Consider the following 20,057-nt stretch of genomic DNA (forward strand, 5'->3'; position numbering starts at 1 on the left):
ACAGTTATAGTGTGTGATGCAGGGTTAAAATGGATTCTGTCCTATACACATACCAAAGATAAAGGTTTGTAGGGGGAAAGGCAGTTATAGTGTGTGATGCAGGGTTAAAATGGATTCTGTTCTATGCACATACCTGAGGAGAGAGGAGAGAGAGAGCAGTATAAGCAAAGGTCCAAATATGTTCCAATTATATACCAGTCACTGTTCTGTATATTTTGCTATATATAATATATATATATATATATATATATATATATATATATATATATATATATATATATATATATAATATTTCCCTTGGTATAACTCCCTACACCAGAGCTTTCCAAACTTTTCATCTTGGTGACACACTTTTTAGACCTACATCATTTCGTGACACAGTAAATCGGTTGTACTAGGAAAAAGGAGGTTAAACTAACTTGTTTTAAGAGATACGGACACATACATAAATTATATACCTAAATGTATTTAAAAGTAACAGTATGTATGTGCCAGAATTAAAAAAAAGTTTTTAATAACTACACCAATAACTACTTACTATTTTAATGGGATGTATGAGGTTGATGGGATTAACACAATTTCTGAATATTTGGTGGAATATTAGATAAAATGGAGAGAATTGGACCGAGCGCTACAATGGGGCCTTAAGCTTACTAACAGTTAGCCTCCTAGTAGGCTGATAATAGTACTAATATGAAAAGGTGAGAGTAAGCGCTAAAGGAGCTTAAAAGGCTAACAAACTTGTGGCTAAATCTTACAATTTATTACCTTCGATAAAGGCTAAACATAAAATATCACAATAAAACCACAATAACACAATAAAATTAGAAACATGGATCCATGTCTAACTACTAAAAACAAAAGTACATAATAAAATCTCCTGGGAGATGCGAATTACAGTGGGAGTGTTGACACTCCTTGATGGTGATACACAAGTGTGGGAAGTAGAATAGAAATGCAAATACTAATACTTATAAGCAAAGTTATAAACCATAAAACGATTCCAAACTCACAATGTCAATCAAATATAAAGTCAATCAAAAATGGTGAAAAAATAGTGGAAAAAGTAAAATGTGAATGTTCGTATTAAACCGTGGGTGTGTCCTCCAACGTTGCTGATGGGTAGTGAGAGATCTATAGTCAAATGTAGATGTTAGATGAAGTTGTAAAAAAAATGGGTAAAGATGAGTGAAAAATACAATTCAACCTTTAGGCAAAGGTCATTTAGAACCAAAATACAAAAAACAAAAAGCAAAAAATAGAAAAAATAATAATAAATGATAAAATCCACTTTGGTAAAATCATATATGAAATGTAGCAATCCAAAAAAAAAAAAGAGTTCGTGTTAGTTGTGTGCAAAAAATGGGAGATTAAAACAAATTCTGTGCCCAGTGTGTTCAATGTCCCATCCGATGTTAAAAGTAAAATCACAATAGATAGCAACAAAAAAACCTGTAGGAAAATAAAGAAAAACAAAAATAGTGCAACACTGTATACAATGGATAATAATGGTAATTAAAATCAAGCTCACCAGTATGCCAACGCGTTTCGGCCTAGATTAGGCCTTTCTCAAGACTATACTGTGTAGTGATCTCTGGGAGCTTTAAATAGAGAGTGTGAGAAAACAATTGGTGCCGTTTTGGCGCCAAAATCGGAAAGACTTCCCTTTCCTGTTTGCCCCATTGCATCTCTGGGAGGTTTCCTGTGGTTTCTATCCTATTCCCATCCAACCTGTATTAATTGTAAATTAGAGAGCCTCTGTTCTATGTATCGGTCTAGAAATGGCCTTATTGTTCCTAAGGATTATTTGGCAATCATTCCGGTACTCTTCTACAGTGGCTCTATACATCCATTATGTATAGTAATAAACTGTTTGCTGTCTGCGGACTGATTTCCCTTTTTTTCCCGTGTTGATGTTATTATTAGGGAATGGATGCTTACTTTTGATCAACCTAATCCTTATATAGTCAGAAGCGCTCAAATCGGAAGACACCGGATGTTTACACAGCCGACTTCCGCCTTAGCTCCTTGGATGCGCTCAGATCGGGAGATACCGGATGTTTACACAGCCGACTTCCGCCCTGATTTATTTGCTCCATTACGTTATGGAGTGTGACCGGAAGTGAAGTCATGTCTTCCGGTTTGGCTTCTGGTTGTTGTGGTAGATTACCACATTTGTCAGTTTTATTGTCAATGCCGATTTTGGTTAGAACCTGATATGTCCATATTTAGGCTTTAGCTGCATATGTATGTGCATTTTAAAAGGTAAATCAGAGTGGAATTGTCAAATCAATATATTTAGTAAATTAGTGGGATATATATTCAGAGTCTTCATGATATTATGAAACTTCTTAGTCTGTCACTACTTTGTGGAACGGCTATAATTATCTAGCTTATCTCAATATTTGTAACGATCTCTATTCTGATCTGTTAGTCTATATTAGAAAAAGACAAAATAAAACAAATTAAACCCTGTGTTTGTATATTTCTCACTACCTACTGTTATGGTCAACAGGGGTGAGGTGGATCTGTTATATATATCCTAAAATGGAGTTTTAGAGTTCACCGGAGTTGTTATCTTTCTGTTAAGTGAACCCGTTAGTTATGGGTACACTGAGAGTTTGGACCTTACTGTTCTTTAAGATGGAGTTATAAACTCAAGGTACTTGAGTGGTACATTTAGATAAATACGTGGGTGTCATACTGAGGGTGGCTATTTCTCAAATATAAGCTGGGGTCTGATAATGATCAAGAAGATCTATTCTTATAGGTGACTTATGTTGGATATTCTGACATGCATAGTGTAACTATACTTGGATCTTTAGTTTGCTTGTTGTGCTTTAGGATTTACCATTTTCTTCTTCTTTGGGCTATAATTTATGGATCAGATTGTGAACGAGTGATCTACTAGTGAGGGATTCATGTTCAATTCGAAAGTTCTAACATCAGTAAATGTCTAGGTGTTGTTGAATTAGATATTTCTGAATGATTTCTTAAAAACTGTTTTCTAAATAGTTATTTTTAGTGTATGGATCTGTTGTCAGACATAATGTACTATTGTTTATATCATCCTTTGTATCCCTTATATTTATACTGGTATATTTCTATACTACAGTAAATTTCTAACTGATACTTGGTTCTTGTCTTTATTATAGAGTTTTGTAAGCACCCTGATTAGATAGTGCAGGACAGGTATTCTATTCTTTCTTAGTTCATCCTTGGTCTATTTCAAAAGGTAGATGTTTAGCAGTTATAGCTTTTAGTTAAATTGCTGACTGGGATGTATTCATTTCGAGGTTCACCTGGTGTGTATTTAACCAGGATGCTTCCTTATTCTAGACCTGGGAGATCAAAGTTATGGTAACCATCTCAGTGGGCTTATACTATGGTCAAGGTACCAATTGTGTCTTATATGGGAACTGTTATTTAATAGAAAGCAAGTGTGTTAGGTCTTCCTTATGATTTAGACCTTTGGGATAAAGACAGTCCATCAAAAAGATCCATCTTGACTCATTAAATAATAGTCTCTGTTCGTGGTTCCCTCCTCGCCAGTCTGCTTTTACCTTTTGGATTCCCAAAAAACTGAAGTCTTTTAGATTTCCCTTATGGGTTGTCGCAAAGTGTTTATAAAGTGGGGTATCCGTTCTACCTTTCTCGATGCATAGGATGTGTTCCCTAATCCTATCCTTAAGGGCTCTTGATGTTTGCCCTACGTATTGCAACCCACAGGTGCAGGAGACTAGATAGATGATATTTTTATCGTTACATCTGATCAACTCTTTGATCCTATATTTCTCGTTCTTTTGAAAGGATGAAAAGGTGTCAGTCTTTCGACCATTCTTGCAGGCTTTACAGCTTGGACATGGATAGAATCCTTTGATGCTTTTCTTTTGGCAGTTTGTAACGTAATTGGTATTCCCTTTTCTTGGAATGCTAGGGGCTAGCATAGTTCTCAAATTCCTAGTTTTCCTGTAAATGAATTTCGGTTGTGAGATCAGCTTTTCACCAATCACGTCGTCCTCCTTGAGTATAGCCCAATGTTTCTTGATAATCCTTTCCAGGATGTATCTGTTCTCACAATATTCCGAAATCATGGGGACATCTATTATTATGTCATTCCAGATCTGGAATGACATAATAATAGATGTCCCCATGATTTCGGAATATTGTGAGAACAGATACATCCTGGAAAGGATTATCAAGAAACATTGGGCTATACTCAAGGAGGACGACGTGATTGGTGAAAAGCTGATCTCACAACCGAAATTCATTTACAGGAAAACTAGGAATTTGAGAACTATGCTAGCCCCTAGCATTCCAAGAAAAGGGAATACCAATTACGTTACAAACTGCCAAAAGAAAAGCATCAAAGGATTCTATCCATGTCCAAGCTGTAAAGCCTGCAAGAATGGTCGAAAGACTGACACCTTTTCATCCTTTCAAAAGAACGAGAAATATAGGATCAAAGAGTTGATCAGATGTAACGATAAAAATATCATCTATCTAGTCTCCTGCACCTGTGGGTTGCAATACGTAGGGCAAACATCAAGAGCCCTTAAGGATAGGATTAGGGAACACATCCTATGCATCGAGAAAGGTAGAACGGATACCCCACTTTATAAACACTTTGCGACAACCCATAAGGGAAATCTAAAAGACTTCAGTTTTTTGGGAATCCAAAAGGTAAAAGCAGACTGGCGAGGAGGGAACCACGAACAGAGACTATTATTTAATGAGTCAAGATGGATCTTTTTGATGGACTGTCTTTATCCCAAAGGTCTAAATCATAAGGAAGACCTAACACACTTGCTTTCTATTAAATAACAGTTCCCATATAAGACACAATTGGTACCTTGACCATAGTATAAGCCCACTGAGATGGTTACCATAACTTTGATCTCCCAGGTCTAGAATAAGGAAGCATCCTGGTTAAATACACACCAGGTGAACCTCGAAATGAATACATCCCAGTCAGCAATTTAACTAAAAGCTATAACTGCTAAACATCTACCTTTTGAAATAGACCAAGGATGAACTAAGAAAGAATAGAGTACCTGTCCTGCACTATCTAATCAGGGTGCTTACAAAACTCTATAATAAAGACAAGAACCAAGTATCAGTTAGAAATTTACTGTAGTATAGAAATATACCAGTATAAATATAAGGGATACAAAGGATGATATAAACAATAGTACATTATGTCTGACAACAGATCCATACACTAAAAATAACTATTTAGAAAACAGTTTTTAAGAAATCATTCAGAAATATCTAATTCAACAACACCTAGACATTTACTGAGGTTAGAACTTTCGAATTGAACATGAATCCCTCACTAGTAGATCACTCGTTCACAATCTGATCCATAAATTATAGCCCAAAGAAGAAGAAAATGGTAAATCCTAAAGCACAACAAGCAAACTAAAGATCCAAGTATAGTTACACTATGCATGTCAGAATATCCAACATAAGTCACCTATAAGAATAGATCTTCTTGATCATTATCAGACCCCAGCTTATATTTGAGAAATAGCCACCCTCAGTATGACACCCACGTATTTATCTAAATGTACCACTCAAGTACCTTGAGTTTATAACTCCATCTTAAAGAACAGTAAGGTCCAAACTCTCAGTGTACCCATAACTAACGGGTTCACTTAACAGAAAGATAACAACTCCGGTGAACTCTAAAACTCCATTTTAGGATATATATAACAGATCCACCTCACCCCTGTTGACCATAACAGTAGGTAGTGAGAAATATACAAACACAGGGTTTAATTTGTTTTATTTTGTCTTTTTCTAATATAGACTAACAGATCAGAATAGAGATCGTTACAAATATTGAGATAAGCTAGATAATTATAGCCGTTCCACAAAGTAGTGACAGACTAAGAAGTTTCATAATATCATGAAGACTCTGAATATATATCCCACTAATTTACTAAATATATTGATTTGACAATTCCACTCTGATTTACCTTTTAAAATGCACATACATATGCAGCTAAAGCCTAAATATGGACATATCAGGTTCTAACCAAAATCGGCATTGACAATAAAACTGACAAATGTGGTAATCTACCACAACAACCAGAAGCCAAACCGGAAGACATGACTTCACTTCCGGTCACACTCCATAACGTAATGGAGCAAATAAATCAGGGCGGAAGTCGGCTGTGTAAACATCCGGTATCTCCCGATCTGAGCGCATCCAAGGAGCTAAGGCGGAAGTCGGCTGTGTAAACATCCGGTGTCTTCCGATTTGAGCGCTTCTGACTATATAAGGATTAGGTTGATCAAAAGTAAGCATCCATTCCCTAATAATAACATCAACACGGGAAAAAAAGGGAAATCAGTCCGCAGACAGCAAACAGTTTATTACTATACATAATGGATGTATAGAGCCACTGTAGAAGAGTACCGGAATGATTGCCAAATAATCCTTAGGAACAATAAGGCCATTTCTAGACCGATACATAGAACAGAGGCTCTCTAATTTACAATTAATACAGGTTGGATGGGAATAGGATAGAAACCACAGGAAACATCCCAGAGATGCAATGGGGCAAACAGGAAAGGGAAGTCTTTCCGATTTTGGCGCCAAAACGGCACCAATTGTTTTCTCACACTCTCTATTTAAAGCTCCCAGAGATCACTACACAGTATAGTCTTGAGAAAGGCCTAATCTAGGCCGAAACGCGTTGGCATACTGGTGAGCTTGATTTTAATTACCATTATTATCCATTGTATACAGTGTTGCACTATTTTTGTTTTTCTTTATTTTCCTACAGGTTTTTTTGTTGCTATCTATTGTGATTTTACTTTTAACATCGGATGGGACATTGAACACACTGGGCACAGAATTTGTTTTAATCCCCCATTTTTTGCACACAACTAACACGAACTCTTTTTTTTTTTGGATTGCTACATTTCATATATGATTTTACCAAAGTGGATTTTATCATTTATTATTATTTTTTCTATTTTTTGCTTTTTGTTTTTTGTATTTTGGTTCTAAATGACCTTTGCCTAAAGGTTGAATTGTATTTTTCACTCATCTTTACTCATTTTTTTTACAACTTCATCTAACATCTACATTTGACTATAGATCTCTCACTACCCATCAGCAACGTTGGAGGACACACCCACGGTTTAATACGAACATTCACATTTTACTTTTTCCACTATTTTTTCACCATTTTTGATTGACTTTATATTTGATTGACATTGTGAGTTTGGAATCGTTTTATGGTTTATAACTTTGCTTATAAGTATTAGTATTTGCATTTCTATTCTACTTCCCACACTTGTGTATCACCATCAAGGAGTGTCAACACTCCCACTGTAATTCGCATCTCCCAGGAGATTTTATTATGTACTTTTGTTTTTAGTAGTTAGACATGGATCCATGTTTCTAATTTTATTGTGTTATTGTGGTTTTATTGTGATATTTTATGTTTAGCCTTTATCGAAGGTAATAAATTGTAAGATTTAGCCACAAGTTTGTTAGCCTTTTAAGCTCTTTTAGCGCTTACTCTCACCTTTTCATATTAGGAATATTAGATAAAGACACTCGCATTTCATCATCAAGCATTTTTAAGCTTCCACTTCCTATCCATATATGAAGAGCAGGAGCAGCAATGCACTACTGGAGTTAGCTGCAAAAAAAACCCCCATTGACTTCTGACTTCAGCTCAGCGTTTAAGCTGCCGCCCTCTGTGAGTCCGATTGACTACTGCCCACGCTGCAAACACACTGCTGTCCCACTCACTGACTACACATGCAGTCACAAGCCAATTAAGGAGACTATACGTGCAATCAGGAGTCAATGTTCCACCAAAGCTGCCAATTGGAATAGTTTCAGTTCCCACTGAGCTGCACCAATAGGTTAAGATGATCTGTGACCCCTAGGTATCAATCAAGTGTCAATCATGTGATATGCGTAGCAGGCAGGCGGAAAGTCAGAAACCCCCCAAAAAATTGAAAAAAAATTGTGCTGAAGCAGGGACACACCTACACACTGCTGCCGACACACTAGTGTGTCCCGACACACAGTTTGGAAAGCACTGCCCTACACTTATGAACTAGCACACTCAGGCCTAGATTTGGAGTTCGGCGGTAGCCGTCAAAACCAGCGTTAGAGGCTCCTAACGCTGGTTTTGGCCGCCCGCTGGTATTTGGAGTCAGTGATTAAAGGGTCTAACGCTCACTTTTCAGCCGCGACTTTTCCATACCGCAGATCCCCTTACGTCAATTGCGTATCCTATCTTTTCAATGGGATCTTTCTAACGCTGGTATTTAGAGTCGTTTCTGAAGTGAGCGTTAGAGCTCTAACGACAAAACTCCAGCCGCCTGAAAATAGCAGGAGTTAAGAGCTTTCTGGCTAACGCCGGTTCATAAAGCTCTTAACTACTGTACCCTAAAGTACACTAACACCCATAAACTACCTATGTACCCCTAAACCGAGCTCCCCCCACATCGCCGCCACTCGATTAAAATTTTTAACCCCTAATCTGCCGACCGCCACCTACGTTATACTTATGTACCCCTAATCTGCTGCCCCTAACCCCGCCGACCCCTGTATTACATTTATTAACCCCTAACCTGCCCCCCACAACGTCGCCGCCAGCTACTTAAAATAATTAACCCCTAATCTTCCGACCGCAAAGCGCCGCCACCTACGTTATCCCTATGTACCCCTAATCTGCTACCCCTAACACCGCCGACCCCTATATTATATTTATTAACCCCTAATCTGCCCCCCTCAACGTCGCCGACACCTGCCTACACTTATTAACCCCTAATCTGCCGAGCGGACCTGAGCACTACTATAAAAAAGTTATTAACCCCTAACCCGCCTCACTAACCCTATAATAAATAGTATTAACCCCCTAATCTGCCCTCCCTAACATCGCTGACACCTACCTTCAATTATTAACCCCTAATCTGCCGAGCGGAGCTCACCGCTATTCTAATAAATGTATTAACCCCTAAAGCTAAGTCTAACCCTAACACTAACACCCCCTAACTTAAATATAATTTACATCTAACGAAATAAATTAACTCTTATTAAATAAATGATTCCTATTTAAAGCTAAATACTTACCTGTAAAATAAATCCTAATATAGCTACAATATAAATTATAATTATATTATAGCTATTTTAGGATTATTATTTATTTTACAGGCAACTTTGTAATTTTTTTAACCAGGTACAATAGCTATTAAATAGTTAAGAACTATTTAATAGTTACCTAGTTAAAATAATAACAAATTTACCTGTAAAATAAATCCTAACCTAAGATATAATTAAACCTAACACTACCCTATCAATAAATTAATTAAATAAACTACCTACAATTACCTACAATTAACCTAACACTACACTATCAATAAATTAATTAAACACAATTCCTACAAATAAATACAATTAAATAAACTAACTAAAGTACAAAAAATAAAAAAGAACTAAGTTACAAAAAATAAAAAAATATTTACAAACATAAGAAAAATATTACAACAATTTTAAACTAATTACACCTACTCTAAGCCCCCTAATAAAATAACAAAGCCCCCCAAAATAAAAAAATTCCCTACCCTATTCTAAATTAAAAAAGTTACAAGCTCTTTTACCTTACCAGCCCTGAACAGGGCCCTTTGCGGGGCATGCCCCAAGAATTTCAGCTCTTTTGCCTGTAAAAGAATAAATACAATACCCCCCCCAACATTACAACCCACCACCCACATACCCCTAATCTAACCCAAACCCCCCTTAAATAAACCTAACACTAAGCCCCTGAAGATCTTCCTACCTTGTCTTCACCATCCAGGTATCACCGATCCGTCCTGGCTCCAACATCTTCATCCAACCCAAGCGGGGGTTGGCGATCCATCATCCGGTGCTGAAGAGGTCCAGAAGAGGCTCCAAAGTCTTCCTCCTATCCGGCAAGAAGAGGACATCCGGACCGGCAAACATCTTCTCCAAGCGGCATCTTCGATCTTCTTCCATCCGGTGCGGAGCGGGTCCATCTTGAAGCAGGCGACGCGGATCCATCCTCTTCTTCCGTTGTCTCCCGACTAATGACGGTTCCTTTAAGGGACGTCATCCAAGATGGCGTCCCTCGAATTCCGATTGGCTGATAGGATTCTATCAGCCAATCGGAATTAAGGTAGGAATTTTCTGATTGGCTGATGGAATCAGCCAATCAGAATCAAGTTCAATCCGATTGGCTGATCCAATCAGCCAATCAGATTGAGCTCGCATTCTATTGGCTGATCGGAAGATCGAAGATGCCGCTTGGAGAAGATGTGGATGTCCAGATGTCCTCTTCTTGCCGGATAGGAGGAAGACTTTGGAGCCTCTTCTGGACCTCTTCAGCACCGGATGATGGATCGCCAACCCCCGCTTGGGTTGGATGAAGATGTTGGAGCCAGGACGGATCGGTGATACCTGGATGGTGAAGACAAGGTAGGAAGATCTTCAGGGGCTTAGTGTTAGGTTTATTTAAGGGGGGTTTGGGTTAGATTAGGGGTATGTGGGTGGTGGGTTGTAATGTTGGGGGGGGGGGGTATTGTATTTATTCTTTTACAGGCAAAAGAGCTGAAATTCTTGGGGCATGCCCCGCAAAGGGCCCTGTTCAGGGCTGGTAAGGTAAAAGAGCTTGTAACTTTTTTAATTTAGAATAGGGTAGGGAATTTTTTATTTTGGGGGGCTTTGTTATTTTATTAGGGGGCTTAGAGTAGGTGTAATTAGTTTAAAATTGTTGTAATATTTTTCTTATGTTTGTAAATATTTTTTATTTTTTGTAACTTAGTTCTTTTTTATTTTTTGTACTTTAGCTAGTTTATTTAATTGTATTTATTTGTAGGAATTGTGTTTAATTAATTTATTGATAGTGTAGTGTTAGGTTAATTGTAGTTAATTGTAGGTAGTTTATTTAATTATTTTATTGATAGGGTAGTGTTAGGTTTAATTATATCTTAGGTTAGGATTTATTTTACAGGTAAATTTGTTATTATTTTAACTAGGTAACTATTAAATAGTTCTTAACTATTTAATAGCTATTGTACCTGGTTAAAATAATTACAAAGTTGCCTGTAAAATAAATATTAATCCTAAAATAGCTATAATATAATTATAATTTATATTGTAGCTATATTAGGATTTATTTTACAGGTAAGTATTTAGCTTTAAATAGGAATCATTTATTTAATAAGAGTTAATTTATTTCGTTAGATGTAAATTATATTTAAGTTAGGGGGGTGTTAGTGTTAGGGTTAGACTTAGCTTTAGGGGTTAATACATTTATTAGAATAGCGGTGAGCTCCACTCGGCAGATTAGGGGTTAATAATTGAAGGTAGGTGTCGGCGATGTTAGGGAGGGCAGATTAGGGGTTAATACTATTTATGATAGGGTTAGTGAGGCGGGTTAGGGGTTAATAACTTTATTATAGTAGCGCTCAGGTCCGCTCGGCAGATTAGGGGTTAATAAGTGTAGGCAGGTGTCGGCGACGTTGAGGGGGGCAGATTAGGGGTTAATAAATATAATATAGGGGTCGGCGATGTTAGGGCAGCAGATTAGGGGTACATAGGGATAACGTAGGTTGCGGCGGTTTACGGAGCGGCAGATTAGGGGTTAAAAAAAATATGCAGGGGTCAGCGATAGCGGGGGCGGCAGATTAGGGGTTAATAAGTGTAAGGTTAGGGGTGTTTAGACTCGGGGTACATGTTAGAGTGTTAGGTGCAGACGTAGGAAGTGTTTCCCCATAGGAAACAATGGGGCTGCGTTAGGAGCTGAACGCTGCTTTTTTGCAGGTGTTAGGTTTTTTTTCAGCTCAAACAGTCCCATTGTTTCCTATGGGAGAATCGTGCACGAGCACGTTTTTGAGGCTGGCCACGTCCGTAAGCAACTCTGGTATCGAGAGTTGCATTTGCGGTACAAATGCTCTACGCTCCTTTTTTGGAGCCTAACGCAGCATTTGTTTGAACTCTCGATACCAGAGTTAAATTTATGGTGCGGCCAGAAAAAAGCCTGCGGAGCCCTTTTACCGCCAAACTCCAAATCTAGGCCTTAGAGAACTGCACATGCTGCACTGATCTAACAATGAGTTTCTTGCACATTGGCTGAGACAGATGCTTTTTGTGTGAGAGCAAATATTTTGAGCCAGTCTTTGTTTGATATTGTGATATTAAGGTCTTTGTTCCAGCTGTGTGCGTAAGACTGGAGTGTATTCGCATCTGGGATGAGCAAAAGTATATAAATCAATTAAATCATGTGTCTCGGGTGTTGTGGTAGCACACATCATTTTTCAAATGGTGTAGGGTGTCTAAACATGGAAGTTTTGTGCTTGCGAGTGGAAAGATAGTGGGATAATTCCAACTGAGACCTCATTTTTCCCTGTCCTATTGTATGACATAAGGCACCTTGGTCTACTGTATAAAGGGAGCTAGTGTTTTTTTTATGAATGGTCGAAGCCATAATTCTGTGTTTTCTCTGATATGTGTTATATATTTATTTATACATTGAGATTTCTCTCGTTTTCAAGTATGTCCTGTTATAGAGTATAGTAAGGTGTAGATATGTGACTGTTTGTGTGGGTGATTCCGTCCCATTCGCAAAATAAATGCTACCAGGGGATAGTGTTGTAATTCTTTAGTACAGGCATTAGGAGGTATTCAAGCTAGTTAACCAACATTCCCCACTTGAAAAAATGTCATTGTCTAATTGGACCCATGCTTTATGTTATGAGTTGCGCCCCATTCTATCAATCTCTGAAGAAAAATAGCCTGGCTATATAGTAAGAGATTTGAAATACCTAAACTGCCTCTGTCTTTAGGAAGATATAGTGTAAATGTTTCCTGATCCTCAGTCTTATAGTGTTTTGGTTCTGTAAGATATATGGATATGAGACTGTCCCTGGAATGGTTTGCATAATATACAGAAGTCTGGGTAAAATATAAATGGTTACCACTCCTATATGTCCCTACCAAGAAAGGGATTTGTTTCTCCAGACTTACAGATCCTTAGATATGTTTTCCTTCAGACGTTTATAGTTGGTGTCAGCTATATCATTTACATGGGTAGTAAGATTGATTCCCATTTAAGAAATCCTGGACTGAGCAATTTTAAGGTGGCAGGTGTTTCCGATACAAGTAATATGTGATTGTGGTTCAGAGAACTTCAAGTTATGACTTATTAAGATTAAGATGAGAATCTAATACCTTTCTATATACATACAATTCAGAAAGAGCTTTGGGTATAGATGGCTTAATATTTGTCAAAGTTAGCAGAATATCGTCCGCATACATGGCGAGTTTGTGTTCCCAACCTTAATGTCTTCTATTTTTGGATTTTAACGTATTTTGCTTGCTAGGACTATGGTAAATGTGATAAGGGACTTTTCAAATATTTTTTAACTAGTGCCATTTTACATTATATATATAGTCTTTTATAAAGATATGCTGCATATGTACACGGGGAAAAAAGCATCCTACCTTTAAACAGGAGATGAGTCCTGACAGCACACATGGATACTCTCTGTGAGTCCTCTCTTCCTGTCTCACTGTTCACAAAACAGCAGCAACCTTCAAAACCTTCAATGCTGTTCCTCACACATCTGCCCTGTCTTCTCTGTAAAAGCCTGTGAGCTGTAGCACTCACTTTACTGTGTGCAGACTTTTAGAGCTAGGATAGGGCAGACGTGCAAGGTGTAGTAGCCAGCAAGTAAGCCTGTGGCCCCATCAATCACTCACTGCACCTGAGCTCAGCACACCCACAGCAAGAAAAAAAACTAATCAGTGATCACCGCTTCTGCACCCTCCCCTTCTCTGATCTAGTACCCCCTAGGGAGGCGCGCCTCACAGTTTGAAAACCACTGTTCTAGAGCTGTGTAATTTGCTTGGAGTTATTATGCATGATACATCGTATGAGTTGTATATTTTTGCATTTTTTACACTGTTTTACAGTTATACAAAATATATTTAAAAAAACACTCAACAAAAATATAGAGCAATGCAGCCACAGCAAAAATGTAAAGCTCCTGCTTTGTATCATGCACCCTAACCTGAAGCACATTATACAGTTGTAAAAATGTGGACAACATAATTGATATGTAAATGAACACATCTTCTGCAGGGCTGTATTGGGCCACCGGGACACCGGTAAAAATCCCGGTGGGCCGGTACTAGCTGCACTGAGCCGGCGGCTTTTTTTTGGGCTTTGGCTGACATTTCTAGCTTCCCAATTGTCCATCGCAGCGGCAGTCGGCAGACAGTGTTCAGGAGTCAGAGATGGATATTACACCGCCGCGGGCCGCAATACTCACTCACTGGTTGCTACTGCTGGGGGAGGATTACGGGGGCGTTGGCGAATGTCACGTGAGCACACTCACAGTCTCACGCAACAACACTGAGTCCAGGAGGGAATCAAGTAAGGAGGCCACTGCCCACGTGGGACAGGTGGCTGCCCAGCGGCCAGCCACCTGAGCCAGTCAGAGACTGACAGTCAGTCAGTGTCACCGACTGATCAGATTATAGCTACAGGCCACTGGCCAGGGATCTGATTCAGACTGAGAGATTGTTAGACAAGGATCTACTTTGAAGAAAGGTAGGGACGACTACTAGGTTTAAAAATGTATGATATTGATGTATGAATGAATGTATTACTGTCCAGTTCCTGGCTGAAGTGAAGACAGTCTCAGAAACATTTGCCCAAAATTGCCCTAAACCTTTACCAGCTGAGCCCACGCCACTAAGCTTGTTTATATAATATGATAATTAATGTGTATTATTATTTACTGGTTATTTCTGTGGCTGTCACAGTAACTTCAGTGTGTGTTTTCTATGGGTGCGAGGCCAGTGTAACTTTGTTGTATAATTCACGCTGGAGGGGGCATGGCTGGGCTGGAGGGGGAATTGCTTGGCTGGAGGGGGTGGGGCTGGGCCGGTCTATACAAATTTCCAGGGCCGGTCTGATTTCCCAGTCCGGCCCTGAGCTTCTGTCACAGTATGTGAGAATGCCTGAATTCCAAGATGGCAGCCCCCAGTACAAAGAGGTGGAGCTTCATCACCAGACAACATTTCAGGGGTTAAAATAGCAACATGGTTTTAAAGAAAGATACAGCATCAGGGTGAAAGCAATAGCATAGTGAGTAGTAACCATTTTAGGGTAGTTGTGCCCAGCAGTTTAATGTCGCTTTAACTTATTTACTTTACTTGGATGGTACCAGCACCATTATACTTATAATGCAACATTCCTGTTAATCTTGTTTTTTGCCAGTTTTTTTACTTTGTTTTCATTTTCTTGTTTTAAATTATTTAGAATCTGATTAGTTCTGCTCATCTGGATTACATTCCTTGACCTGAAAAATGATGATCATTATATATGTAGTGTGTGTGTATGTATATATGTACTGCTATTTGGAGTCAGGTTTTTCAGAATATGAGATTGGAAGTGTGGGTTGCACCGGTTCCCTGCCCATTAAATAGAAGCACATACAGCCTTGTTACTGACAAATATGTTTTTCTGAAGAAAAATTGGTTAGTTTGAACCATGTCTTGATCCCAACAACTTTCAAAAGGATCTTAGAAGATCCATTATAGCTATGCAGGATGCTGAAAATGTTACAAAACCATTTCTAAAGATCTGGGTGTCTATAAATCTACGGTAATACAAACTGTCTACAAATAGTAAAAATTCAGGACTGTTGCTACTTTACCTTGGAGTGGGAGTCCTGCAAAGCTTCCACCAAGAGCACAATGGGCAATCTTGAAACAGGTAAGAAAGAACCCAAGCGTAACAGCAAAAGACCTCCATTAAACTCCACAAACTGCAAAAGTCTTTGTACATTTGTCCACTATCAGAAAAATAGCACAATGAAAAAAGTTTGCAGACTCACAAGTAACTTTTCCAATAGTATTCTTCAAACCGGCCGGCCGGCAGCTCCAGTTCTTGGGTCAGTAAGACCTAATCGAGGAAAGCCCAACCCCGTAGTACCTGCGAGCAGTAAAGAAAGAGAGAGAAAATGGCCCTGTTCCAGACTTCATTCAGCTGCTATCGTTCAGCATTTGAAAGAGGCTCAGGCTAAGCTGTTTGGTTAAAAAGTAATTCTTTATTGATCCATGATAAAAACATCATCAGCACACACATCTCTATGTACAGAGACCATCTGACGCGTTTCACATCTCTGATTGTCACTTTCTCAAAGATGTCATAGCAGGGAGGAGTCCTCTTTTATACACACAACTCCCCTCATTCCCATATGTGGCTCGTGTCTACAATCAACTGGATACAATGTTACTAGCGATCTTGTTACTGCGTGAGGATGCTTAAAGAAACAGTGTCTTAATGTTTGCACCTCTGCTTTCACACTGGGTACCTCCCTGCAGTTGGTACCCAGAGATATGCAGGCAGAATCAATTTAAGGAATAACAATTACGAGATAGCGATCTTATTCAAAGTGTGGGGGTAGTTGAGTGTATAAAAGAGGACTCCTCCCCTGCAAGGACATCTTTGAGAAAGCTCCAATAAGAGACTCGAAACGTATCAGATGGTCTCTGTACGTAGAGGTGTGTGTGTGTGTGTGCTGATGATGTTTTTATCGTGGATCATTAAAGAATAATTTTTTAACCAAATTGCTTAGCCTCTTTCGAATGATGACCAATAGCAGCTGAATGAAGTCTGGAACAAGGCCGTTTTCTCTCAATATCAGAAAAACACTGAACGTGGAAGGGCACCACAGAAGAAATTGCTGCTGTTTAAAAAAACAAAACATTGTAGCACATCTCAAGTTTTTCCAAGACCACATGGATGCTACACAATGTGTTTGGAAAAATATGCTTTGGACTGATAAGATAAAAGTTGCATTATGTCATGATTGAAGTAAAAAGGGCACTGCACACCAACACCAAAACCTCATCCCAACTGTGAAGTGTGGTGGAGGAAGCATCGTGGTTAGGTGATGCTTTTCTGCCTCAAAACCTGGACAACTTGCAATTTATGGGAACAATGAATTTAAAAAGTGTATCAAGACATTTTACAAGAGGATGTCAGGGTAGCAGTCCATGACCTTAAGCTAAAGGCAGGTTGAGTGATGCAGCAAGACAATGGCCCAAAGTACACAAGTAAATCAACTAAAGAATGGCTGAAAAAGAAGAAGATTTGTGTTTTGGAATGGCCAATCAGAGTTATGACCTTAACCAAATTGCTGTGGCATGACCTTTACAATCAAGGCAGCCCAGAATTATATAGCCTACAATAAAAACTACCAATGTCCATTAAAAGGGCCTTTTGATCCCCCCTCCCTTCTTTACAGTACCAAAATGCCAATCAGTAAATTTCAAGATCACACCCTACAGATATCCACAATTAATGCTAAGGGGTTAAATAACCCTGGGAAGCGGTCAATAGCTTTCCGAGATCTAAATAAAATTAACAGTCATATTCTTATGCTACAGGAAACCCACTTTCAGAAGGGCAAAGACCCTAAATGGTATAACAAACAATACCCCTCCGCATATTTTGCCTCCGGGCCAAACAAAAAAGCTGGAGTAGGGGTCCTATTTCATAGATCTTTACCTTTACAAATTCTGCATACAGAAAGGGACCCTGCAGGCAGATACATTCTGCTAAAAGGTTCTTTATATGGCCATCAAATAACATTGATTAATATCTACGCCCCAAACCAGACACAAATTTTTTTTTTTTTTTAAATAGCCAATCTAATCCTTGACCACTCCCAAGGCGTAGTATTTATGGCGGGAGATTTCAATCTCTCCTTAGAACCCCACATAGACTCCTCAAAGGGAACTTCCTGTGTCACAACCAAGAAACTTAAAATCATTAAAAATATATTACAGAGCCTCACACTTCATGACATATGAAGAACTCTACACCCCCTAGATAGGAACTATACCTTCTACTCAAATCCACATAATTGCTACACGAGAATTGACCATATATACACTGACTCTCAGGGCCTTTCTATCACGGGAGATTGCACAATTGACCCCATCACTTGGTCTGACCATGCCCCAGTAACGTGTAGAATACTCTGGCGGGATATCCCAATATCTGAAAAAATTTGGAGGTTAGAGGACTCGTTACTAAACGATCCAATATTTCTTGACTCAATCCAAAAAGAAATCACTGAATACTTTACTTTAAACCTACACTCTTCATCCTCTAGACCAGTGTTTTTCAACCAGTGTGCCGTGGCACACTAGTGTGCCGTGAGAGATCCTCAGGTGTGCCACGGCAGACTGACAACAGTGTGACATATTTTTTAAACTTTGCTTGTTTTTTACTCCTAGTGCAGGGGTAGTTTGTAGGAGGCATGGCATAACAGCACAATACATACAGTATGTGTGTGTTTGTGTGTATGAGTATATATATATATGCTGTATTAGGCTACAATGTGTGATTTTTTTAAAATTTTGGGATGGTGGTGTGCCCCAGGATTTTTTAATGTAAAAAAAGTGTGCCACGGCAAAAAAAAGGTTAAAAATCACTGCTCTAGGGGGGCGGAGCCTGGCCACGCAGGTGAATGGCCGCTTGTGTGTGAAGCTCCGGCACCGGGACTACTCCTTTTGTGCACTAACTAAGGGTTACAGTCCTCTACTAAAGATTTTTCTTCATGCAAATTGTGGATAAAGATATGCCCAGCAAAGGTGGAGGTGACAGAAAGATCCGACATGGGCACTTGAACAGATCCGTCACAACGCTAAAAGTCGTCACCGACATCTAAGGGCTTCGCCATTTGGTAAGAACTGACACACTGACTACAATCAGCGCTGCTAAAGCTCAAACATCAGGCATACTAATTCTGACGGCCGTCAATCCTTGCGGCAGCTACTTACTAAAACTGACGAAATTAAAGTTTTGCCGCCATTACGGCCTAGCTAAAAGGCGAGACTGAAGTATTTGGAACGGAGGCAGGCTCAATCACAATGGAACGTTCAAGCCTCTTACTAACTGAAACAAGTCCCCCTACACTGAACAACATGTAGAGAAGGCACCCTATAATCCGGTCACAGGACGATGTAGAAAAACCAAGCAGATCTGGGAAATAACTTTGAGGAGAGAGACCTTGTTTTTCTCACTGCCCCTAAGCAGGGCACCCTTCATAAAAATTTGTTCGATTCATAGGAACAGAGAAGATTGAGTCAGTAACGCAAACAGTGAATTAATTCTCATAGTGTTGTAATCATCTCCCACGTGCATACAATTTGCAGAGGCCTCACTATAAATTCAACATGACATCTAAAGCTAAAAATAAAGCTGACAAAGCGGCCAAATCGCACTCACAGCTTTCTTCTTCAGTGAGCAATTTTTTCCAATGCCCCACAAATAATCAAAAAGAGGGAGACACACACAGCCAAGATTCAACAAGCATAGAATCCTCTGCGAATTCAGCCACAGATATCTCGTGGTCTTGCGCCACGCAGATTAAAGCAGACATAGCTAACTTACCCACCAAAGCTGACTTTGATGCTCTCAAGGACTTAATAACAAAAGATCTAGCAAACATGAAGCAGAATTTAAATGAAATGGGGCAGAGAATTGAATATGTAGAAGAAACACAAGAGACTATGAATACTTTATTTGATGGCGTAACCACTCAGGTTAATATACACCAAGCTCAGATGGAGACCTTGCAAGATAAGATAGAGGAGCTGGACAATAGGGGGCGCCGTAATAACCTGAGGATCAGGGGCGTCCCTGAAACCGTTTCACATTTAGATATCCCTAATTATCTACAGGGTCTGTTTAAACTTCTCTTGAATGATCAAACAATTCCTGACATAGAACTGGACAGAGCACATAGGGCCCTCAGACCGCCCCCACCTCCAAACGCCCCGCCACGAGATATAATCCTAAGATTCCTACGCTACGCAGAAAAAGAAAAGATTTGGCAGGCAGCCCGTAACACCTCTACTATCCAATATGTGGACCATAAGCTGCAAATTTTCATGGACCTTAGCCCAGCTACTATACAAAGAAGGAGAGAAGTAAGGTTTATTACTAAAGTGTTGCAGGAGCAACGAATACGTTACC

This window comes from Bombina bombina, chromosome 4, assembly GCF_027579735.1.
Source record: "Bombina bombina isolate aBomBom1 chromosome 4, aBomBom1.pri, whole genome shotgun sequence".
Taxonomy (NCBI): domain Eukaryota; kingdom Metazoa; phylum Chordata; class Amphibia; order Anura; family Bombinatoridae; genus Bombina; species Bombina bombina.